This window comes from Gopherus flavomarginatus, chromosome 5 (assembly GCF_025201925.1).
Source record: "Gopherus flavomarginatus isolate rGopFla2 chromosome 5, rGopFla2.mat.asm, whole genome shotgun sequence".
NCBI lineage: Eukaryota > Metazoa > Chordata > Testudines > Testudinidae > Gopherus > Gopherus flavomarginatus.
The window spans coordinates 124760466-124769067 of NC_066621.1; the positions used below are offsets into that span (position 1 = coordinate 124760466).

Consider the following 8602-nt stretch of genomic DNA (forward strand, 5'->3'; position numbering starts at 1 on the left):
AATGAGAGTGAAGGGCCTAAATATTTAGGCTCCAACCCTACCTCTGCATTTCACTCCTGGATGGCATGGTCAGCTCCCTGCTCATCTGAGGATTTCTTCCTTGGACATATAACTCTCCCCATGCATTGTATGGGGACCCTGGGTGCCTAAATCAGGGCAACAGGGCACCTAGGGGCTTAGCATTGCAGCAGTAAGTGGAGGAATACCTAATTACCTATGTGGATCTGGGCATCTCTTGTTAACTAGACAAGGTGGCTTTCTTTAGAAGTTCTTTGCTTTAATAGTTAATTGTAATGTTCTTGGATAAGCATGACTTTTTTTCTCTGGAAGATCTTGTACCTCTTTCTAAGTTTTCCTCTTATCGGTGCTTACCAATGTCATGCTGTCTGCCATGGCTCACAACTGTGTGTGAGTACCTACCTCAGAGCAGACCATCAGAAAACAGGGCAGACACAAAAGCTGATGCCGTGTTCTACCATTAGATTTCATCAAGCCAGTGACAAATATGAACTCCTGGATCACTATAACAATCTTACCATGGAGGCACAGTCAGTCACCTTAGACTTTCCAATCTATCTTGCCACCCAGACAAACTGGACTTTGTGATAAAAGGTCACTTAAATCAAAAATCAGACCACACTAGATTGCTCTTCAGTACCAAGAGACCAGTCACTTACACCAGATCAGTTGGTATTACAGATCTCACATCAAATACAATGCTGGCAGCAAATTCTATAGTAAACTAAATAAAGGTTTATTAGCTAAGAAAAGGAAATGAGAGTTATTGAGAGGTTAAAGCTAGTAAAATATATTAAGAAGTGAGTCATGGTTTGTAATTCCAAATGTTGGTTGTGATGTAATGAACTGCCAATTTCCCAAAAGTCTTTTCAGGGTACCCAGATTGTGTTTTGGGATCTCCGCTTTGCATCTGGTACACTTGCCCGTAAGAGTCCAAACTGTCCAGAGATGAAAGATCTTTCCTTGAGTCCATATTTATATCTTCTTTTGACAGAAAACAAGCTGACAGTGTCTCTTTTCACGTAGACTTTTCCTCTGATTATGGTGAGTAAGGAATCTTTGGTCTCTGGTCATCACACATGATGGCCATTTGCTTTGAAATTAGCACTTTTCTGTTAAAGTCTTTCATTTGCATCCCACAAGACTTCTTTGATGGGTTATTTAATTACAGGGGTATACACAATGTAAATGTGTGCTACTGCATTATAACAGAATACAGATAAGTGAAAACAATACAAGCAATGTCCCATTAGTTTTATGAAATCTAAACACCAAAGATACTCTTCTACATTCAACAATCACTTTGATCTATACTAATAGACAAGTGAATTGGCCTGAATACCTTTGGCATGATCTGATCAACCAGCATCAAAACCATTACTTCCCTTTGGTCGTAATAAACATTCTTATTAAAATACCCAGAATATAGAATTCAAAATCCTTAGAATAACTTCCCTGGATTCTTGATCAGGGATAAATAATTCATAATGAACAACATACAATTTCACACCTTATTATGATAAATTAACAGAAATATGAGGTATAGATTTCAGATATAATTTCATACTGACTATGATGCAAAAGACAGGAAAGCCTCCAAGCTTGTAGCTTTCAAAATTAATTTTAGTTTCGAGACTTGTGTTTCTGTGGAGAGCAGGAGTGTGTTTGTCATTAAGCAGGTGTAATGGCTGATGGCCCATCTAGTTCTGTCATTAATCAATACATGCAAGTATTTGAAAAGCTTCTCTTTAGGAACATGACTTAGGTAACTACAGTATGTGACAGATACTTCCAGACAATTGCTTTGTATGCACCTTGTTAACTCATCAAATCATGTCATTATTCAAATAAACAGTTCCTGAAGCTCAGACAAGAACATACCAGAACTGCAAAATTTCTAGAGATTGCTTAATTTAGATTTGCTTCTCACTTTTATATTCAAATTATATATAATTATATATCTATCCAGGAAGGCTTCAGATGAAATCTAAGTTCATTACCATCTTTCATCTACTTAAGCAACCCTTTTGTATTACAAAAGCAAACATGGGCTTGATTAATATTATTTTCTGAGATGAGTCCTTTTGCTTTCACTTGAATGCAAGAACAATTAAGTATGGTTCAGTTAGCTAGTCAGAATGATTGTCTCAGAGCAGCGCAAAATATAATTCCGGGGAGCAAGGTAGGGAGCCAGGAAAGAAAAGGGGCTTAAAGCTGCTTTTGATTTGTCCAATTCTCGGCCATCCAGGTGCAGGTGTGTTCCATAGAGTACCATATATACTTGATCATAAGCTGGTTCATTTGTAAGCTGACCTCCTGCAAGATGTATAAGTAAAAATGGAAAAATGTTTATAATCCGTTCGTAAATCGACTCTATAATTCAGGGATCAGCAAACTTTGGCTTCCAGGACATCAGGATAAGCTGCTGGTGGGCTGAGATGGTTTGTTTACCTCGAGCATCCACAGGGACGGAGGTTAACCTAAGTTAGCAAAGTGTCCCGGCATACCAGCTGCTTATCCTGACTGGCCGGGACAGCAACTGATGGGGAAATTTCGGGGGGGAAGAAGCTGGGCGTCAGGGGAGTAAACCCTGTGACCACCCCCTACATGACCCCACCCTTAGCCCAGGACCCCCACACTCTCCCCATCCCATCCCTTTCCATCTTATCTGGGGAGGGCCAGGGGAGGATATCTCTAGTCTGGCTAGGGCGGCTCGGCTGTAGCATGTTCCAATGCTCAGGGCCAGGCAGCACAGCCGCAGCATGCTCCGGTGGGCTGGGCAGCACGGCCACGACCTGCTCTGGGGGGCAGGGCCAAGTGGCATGGCTGCAGCCTGCCAGCCCCAGACCTGCAGCTGCTTTGGAGGCTTAGGGGAAAGCAGTGTGGCCAGAAGTGGAGAGACTCCGGCCCTGCCTCTTCCCTTCTGGCGGTGCTGCCTCTCCTTTCTCCCTCTGTTGGAGGGAGGGGCTGTGTCCCACCTCTCCCTCTCTATATTCGTTCATAAGCCGACCCCCTTCTCTGATGCTTCCCTTCTTTTACTAAAAAAACTTGGCTTATGAGCGAGTAGATACGGTAAGTTAGGGCAACCTGAAAGCTGCTGTAGTTTGTACCATACATTAAATGCCGTTATGGACCAAGGTGCCAGATGGCAATTATCAGGGTATAGGGATGCTCAGCAACACTACTTTTTCCCCTGGCCACAACTCTTACTCCAGTCACAGGCACAGAGGTTGTCCTATGCTATTCAGGCTCAATGCCTCCCAGTGTCAACCTACACTATGGTATCCTCCTCTGGTTAAGTATTCCATTCATGGGGAGGGATAGTTCAGTGGTTTGAGCATTAGCCTACTAAATCTAGAGCTGTGTAAGTTCAATCCTTGAGGGGGCTAGTTGGGGATTGGTCTTGCTTTGACCAGGGGGTTGAACTAGATGACCTTCTGAGGTCCCTTCCAATTCTATGTGGCATAAACTTGCTAAGGTTTAAGGCTAACATATTTACAGGTGTATGGTACAAAAGGAAAGACAAATTTAGCAATAAGATACTTCTTTATTGTTTATGGATTAATAATGCAAGTTTACTATATAATATAATACAATGGTTGCATATCTTTATTAAGGTTTGTTGTCCACATTACCCATTGATTATATGTTTCTACCCTGATCTAGAGTGTCCATCATTATGGGTGAGAAAATAGTTCATGCAAGCCTTGGCCTTATTGGTGGAACTACCAATAAAAGTCTCTACTTCTGCCAAATGGATATTTGATTTTGTGTGGAGACAATTTGTGTAGGATCTGGACTAGGGACTCTAACTTGTTACACATAAATTGCTATGCAGCCATCAGGTAAGGACTGTTAGGCATTTCTAACTTAGGCTGAATTTGAGCTGGCAGCCTAGAACTGAAAGCCCCTGTATCCTCTTAATCATGCAACTGTTTCCCACAAACCCATTCCAACCAGAAGGAAATTTTCAATCCATTTTATCCAAAAAAGTGCCAGATTTTTTTGCTTCCAAATTATGTTAATCTTTGTAAAATAAAAAACAAAGCAAAACATAGAAATGTCAGTGTTTAAAAAAAAATATTGCATCATATAGAGATCTCATATACTACATTCCTCATTTCTATGAGGTGATTAGTAAGAACATCTGCCTATGATCTTTCAGTTTTGGCCTAAAGGATTATCATTAACTGCTTGTCTCAGAAGCCTACCTTGTACTTTTATAAACTGTTTTACTTCAAACAAGAGTATCAAGTAAATATTTCTGGTTAATCTCCTTTCTGTTTTGTCTTCCCATTCACTCTACTACAGACAAGTACAAAGGATGATTCATTCCATTCTCTAGCTGAACATGCACAAGCATGACATATGCCTGTAGCTGATTTCAATTTTCTTTTAACTTTGGTATTAGTTACAGGCACAGCAGTTTTTGGAATGAAGTTGTTAATTTATCCTGTATGTTTGATAATGGGGTCCATATCCTCAGTCCCACTCTGTCTCCTTCCCATTGCTCAGGAAGTGCAGATGGGATAGAAAGCTATCATACACAATCAGCTGAAGATTTCCCTTGTATGGAGGAATGCTTGAGTTGTGTAAAGCTAGTGTAGCCACCTCTATGCCATTTGTTGCTTGCTCCGGTATACTAGTCATGCTTAGAGTCAGGCCAGACTACGTTGCACTTCAGTAAGTCTGGACCAGTGGCACAGTCCCTTGGGGACATTATTGATACAAGTTAGTACAGCCGTGAGGCTGCTCTAACTTACTCCAGGGGCTGAATCAGCCTGCAGCTACTCCCAAGTTTAGTGGGTAATGGGAATGAAAAGGCAATAAATGGCTTTTTTTATTAAAGCTAATTGGAGAACAAAAATTCCATTCTACAAAGATGTGAAATTTCAAAAATGATTTTGGTTCTGCTGCAGAATGGAACCAAACCTTTCACTAAATTGTATCAAAACCTCTGTTTTCAAATCAGAAAGGTCAGGATTTTCAATTTCTCTCGCTCTCACACACAGTCTCATATCAGAAGTGCCTGAACCTCGGACAGCTCTGGATTGCAGAAACCTTCTCAGTGAAAACTTTGTCAGAATTGATATCTCTCTACAAAATATTTCATCTCTGGCAACTTATTTTGACAAAAATATATTTCATGAAAAATATTCCAGCTACTTCTCCCATTTATGTCCCCCATCCACAGGTGTGCCAAATGCAGCTCCAGCACACAGGAAAATCTGGCCTTTTTAGTGCCGTGACTGCATGGGACATATACAACCTTTTGAGTATATGATCAAGAATAACTGTTGGGTGCTGTGGTTTTATGCGTCCTCCACTTTCACTGTACTAACAAGAAACCATCCTTTTCTGACTTACACCAATTTTACACTGGGTAACTCCATTGACTTCAAGGGAGTTTCTCCTCATTTAAACCAGTGTTAAGAAGAGCAGAATCAGGCACTCTTGATTCTAGTGTCTTGATATTCAGAAGTGCTGAACATCCACAAATTCAGTATGAGCAGCAGGATTATTATTTACCTATGAGTGGCAATTCTTGCTCTCCTGCACAGGACAAAACTAAGATCTGGTCTACATTACAAATTTATATTGGTATAACCACATTGCACAGAGGTGTGAAAAATTCACACCCCTTGAGCAACATAGCTATACTGACCTAATCCCTGTGTAGACAGTGCTATGTCAATGGGAGAGCTTCTCCTGCCAACATCACTACTCTCGCTCGGGGAGGTATATTAACTTCTTATACGACATTGACAGTCCTCATTAAAGTCCTACAGCAGCATTTTAAGTGTTGATTTGCCCTAATTTCCAAATCAAGGGTCAGAAAGTAATTTTCTCCTGGGGCACAAAGCAGAGATCTTGAAACTGTCACCTTCTTCTAGAGCACTAATTGAGACTCAATCATTAGCATTAAAGTGGGCATCCAATTTGCTAACTACACAGTTAATGTCTCATGATTTTAGGAGTCACAGGAGGCAATTGAGAAATCTCAGTCCTGTCTGTCTTTTCCTATAGTCATGTTTCAAGGCCTCTGTATCTTTTCTTTGCTGAGAAAATACAGCCCCTGCCCATCCATATGATATTAAAAGCAAAATTCAGACTTCTCCCTTTGAGGAAGAAAGCTCAAGTGCAAATGTTTCCCTGCAGGTCATCTCCGTAAAGCTTAGTTTATTTAAACAGCTCTGTATCAAAGTTTAAAAGAATTAACAGGCTCTTCTTTTGTGAGCAATGAGCCATTTTAAAGAACAAGTCCCAAAATGTCATAACATTTCATATTTAATCTACACAAGTACAGATGAACTACTGGGCTATAGGAGGAAAGTGTTGTGTGATGTTTCCAACCTTTATTCATTTATACTGAACAATTGCACTCATAATGTTTTTTTTTCTACCCTATTTTTCTGAACAATTAATTCCCACTGGGTACAGCTTTACTGTAGTCAAGACACATCTGAGTTGTCTCTACACTACCAGTTTCATTGCCACTACCACCAATAGACCTGCACTCATTTAGAAATAAAGGTCCAAAAAATCCTAATCCAGATAAAGTCACTGGTAATTTAAAGAAACATCCGATCTCCCAGTGACTTCACTGCTACAGGTGATATTGTATGAGATCACCCCTCAAACTTATAGATGTGGTTTTGAGAATGTATCTCATGTTTTCCCTTAAAATTAACAGGACATTATCACTGTTAAGGATTAAAAGAAGAACTTTTTCAGCATTTTAGTTTCAATATGCTTTGCACATCTAATTGTCTTGCACTCTTACAAGACCAAAGCAAGCAATAGCATTGTAGTACATCATGTACCTCCAATCACAGATACAGCTACAATGGTATTTTTTTTTAAAAAAGGGTGAGATGTATTATATAAGCTACAATGAATCTTTATAGCGCCAGCAAGCCATTCTGGTATATTGGATCCCCACACATCACCATTGTACCTTAACTACACATATAATATTTCTCTTTTGGTTTAGGGTTTGAAGTTCATTTTGGAGGCCCACATTGTCCTGTACCAATAGAGCTGGTCCAGTTTCCCTCCCACCCCCCATGGAAATTTGCATTTTTCTCTAAATTTTCCACAGATATTTTGAAAACTGAAATATTTTGTCCAAAAATGGGATGTGTGCCTCATGGGAGTTGAAGTTTGTTCCTTGCGTGCCCATTCTCCTCTATGAGCTAAGAGCTCTAACTGGACTACATCTCCCATAATGCATCCTAGTCTCTCCTTTTGGTGAGGGTAGTATGCAACAGCCTGTCCCTGTTCATGGTGCATTATGGGAGATGTAGTCCAGCTGGAGATCCTGGTTCCTAGAGAAGAATAAGGACACGAGGAGCAAACTACAAGTATCAGGATACATTACAGCTCACATTTTTGGTCAAAATTTTTTTTGTTTGTTTTTGGCTGAAATCTTTCAATAAGAAAATGAAATTTGCAGTGGAAAGGGGAAAAAACATTTTATTAAAAACTCAGTTTTCCATCAAAACTAATTTTCAATGGAAGAGATTTGACCAGCCTTAGTACAAACTTTCTCTTGCTGTCCATAGATCTTATTACCTAGCAAACTGAAACTGTATCATGTGAAACCATTTTGTTTCTCCTTCAATGTGCATCTGTCCCAAAATCTGGACATAGCCTCCCCGTCAAAGGGTGCTCATTCAGTAAGAAGATCCCCTTTCACTTACTTCATGTCATAGAATTGTTGCCAACAAACCACATGCCTCAGATAAAGTGGCAGAGATTCCAGCTGACTGGGTATGTCATCTTTAGTGCCTGGCTAATAATTGTTTGTACTGTTTGATAGTGCTGAAAGCTTAAATTCATAACATTGCTAGACACTAAAAATCATGGACTTAATAGCAATGCTGATTTTATGTCTTATAACACAATATGTAACCAGGGCCGTCCTTAGGCATAGGCAGAATAGCCAGCCGCCTAGGGCCTCACGCTGCCTGGGGGCACCACTCTGCAGGCAGCCCAGACAGTGTAGAAGCAGGGCTGCTAGGTCCTAGAGAGAGCCGAAAGCAGCACAGTCTGAGGAATGGGATTGGCTGCAGGGGTCTCTGGGAAGGGGAGAGGGTAGGGGTTGGGGAAGGAGCTCACCTGTGAGTGTGACTCTTTCCCCCTGGCTGAAGTGAGGCAGGCTCTGTGGCTCTGGAACCAGTATCCTTTGTTGTTCCCCATAACATCCATTCTTCTCCCCCCCGCCCCACGGAACACCCCATCCTTTCTCCCTCCTCCCCAGGAGCACCCCTCTCTCTCTCTCCTCCCTCCCCTCCGTCAGGGCTGGGTTGGGTGAGGTGCTGGGGGATAGGTGGGGGGAGGGCTGGCTGGCTGCTTGCTGAGGAATTAAAGTGAAAGTAACTCACTTCCTCCGCAGGCAGCCAGAATTGGAATATCACACAGGGCTTGGCTGGGGTTAGCCAGATGTGTGAAAAATCAGGATAGGGGATTGGGGTACAGTGATCAGATATCCCTATTTTATAGGGACAGTCCCAATTTTGGGGTCTTTTTCTTATACCCCCCCCATCCCTGTCCTGATTTTTCACACTTTCTGTCTGGTCAC

The 8602-nt window shown here is 41.2% G+C and overlaps 1 long non-coding RNA gene across 1 annotated transcript; it reads right to left on the reverse strand.

The window, feature by feature from the left end:
- Window positions 1-738: 738 nt before the first annotated feature.
- On the reverse strand, window positions 739-8323 carry LOC127051277 (uncharacterized). The gene is made up of 2 exons (XR_007774460.1): window positions 8140-8323; window positions 739-2334 (listed from the first exon to the last, which is right to left on the reverse strand). It is a non-coding gene; the product is annotated as an uncharacterized LOC127051277 (long non-coding RNA).
- Window positions 8324-8602: the final 279 nt, after the last annotated feature.